The 1,574-nt window shown below is 39.8% G+C and overlaps 1 pseudogene; it reads left to right on the forward strand.

Moving 5' to 3' along the window:
* Positions 1–234: 234 nt before the first annotated feature.
* LOC150015326 (PDZ domain-containing protein 11 pseudogene) lies at positions 235–705 on the forward strand (annotated as a pseudogene).
* Positions 706–1,574: the final 869 nt, after the last annotated feature.

Below are 1,574 nucleotides of genomic sequence, written 5' to 3' on the forward strand. Positions count from 1 at the left end.
AAGACAGCAAGATTCAAAGGAGTAATGTATCTTTAAAACAGAGAACAATAAAATTGTAATAGTAAGATTTTACCTATCAATAATTATGTTAGCTGTAAATGGATTAAATTCTTCAATCAAAATATATAGAAGGCTGAATGGATTTAAGAAAATAAAAAAGATCCAATGATCTGCTTCAATACTCACTTTAGCTTTAGACATACATAGAATTTCCAGTCCCTGGTCTGAATTGGTAGTGAGCAGAATCTGAGCTGGCTGAGATGTGCTGGTGGGACCTTGCCAGAGATGAACAGCTGGGTTCCTTATGATGACTACCCAGTGCTTTATGTGCCTGCCTATGAGAATCCTCCAGCAAAGATTCCTCCTCATGAGAAGGTGTACCACCCAGACTACAACAATGAGTTGACCCAGTTTTTGCCCCAAATCATCACACTGAAGAAACCCTCTGGAGCTCAGTTGGGATTTAACATCCTAGAAGAATAGGCCTCCCAGAGAGCCATCTTCATCTACAAGGTGATTCCTGACTGATGCACATTAAGCAGGACTGCAGGAAGGGTAATAAGTCCTAGCTGTGAATAATGTGGATTTCCAAGATATTGAGCAGAAAAATGTTGTTGAGATCCTGAAGATAGCCTATGAATCAGCATGCATGTCCACTTCTCTCTTTACAATTATCACTACCAAAAAGAGAGGACTGTGCACTAGAGAGTTACAAGCCACAGAACCTCCACATGGAATCGTCTAGATAAAGCTTGCCAAGCCTCAGGGAAGCCACTTGAGAAATTCTACTCTTAGTCCTACCCTACCATAGTCAAGTGGGGAAGGTGAGGAGACAGTAAAGACCTGCACTGAGCCTGCTAGCCAACTGCATTGCCCAAATTTTGCTGTACTTTTAGTTATCTGGTTTTCTAGTTGAGCCTCATCTCCTGAAAGAAGAGGATGTCTGGGTATAGCCTAGTCTGTGGAGAATGTCACTCCAAGAAGCAGCTGACATTTATTTAATACCACATGTGAAGCAATTACACATATGTCATATAGCTTAAGTACAGAAACAAGCTGAAGAGAGAATCTTGGAGATCTTCCATGTAATCTGCCTAGCTATCTTATCCTGTCCTTATAGTACCAGTCTCTTACATTTCAGAGATTCCAGTGGACCCTATTTCCCCTCCCCCCTTTCTATTCTCTCCTCCAAAAAGTAAAACACTGTGCTGAAGGAAAAAAAGTGATGCACATAGACTGAGAATAAAGACACAGAAAAAAGATACAGTATTCCCTCACTTATCGCAGGTATTATGCTCTAGATGCCCCTGAGAAGTAAGAACCTTACATTTATTCTGTACTCTTAAACCTAGTAACTTTAACAACATACGTATACGGCACCACAAAATCCCATGATATAGCGAAAAATCCATGATAAATAATTAAATATAATATTTTTAAAAATCCCATGATACAGTGAGGCCATGATAAGTGAACTGCAATACAGAGAGGGACTACTGTACTTCAAGTCAGTGCTACCAAAGGAAAGCAGAGGTAGCTATGCCTACATTAGACAAAATAGACATTAAGCTAAA

This window comes from Furipterus horrens, unplaced genomic scaffold, assembly GCF_987537825.1.
Source record: "Furipterus horrens unplaced genomic scaffold, mFurHor1.1.pri manual_scaffold_3, whole genome shotgun sequence".
NCBI lineage: Eukaryota > Metazoa > Chordata > Mammalia > Chiroptera > Furipteridae > Furipterus > Furipterus horrens.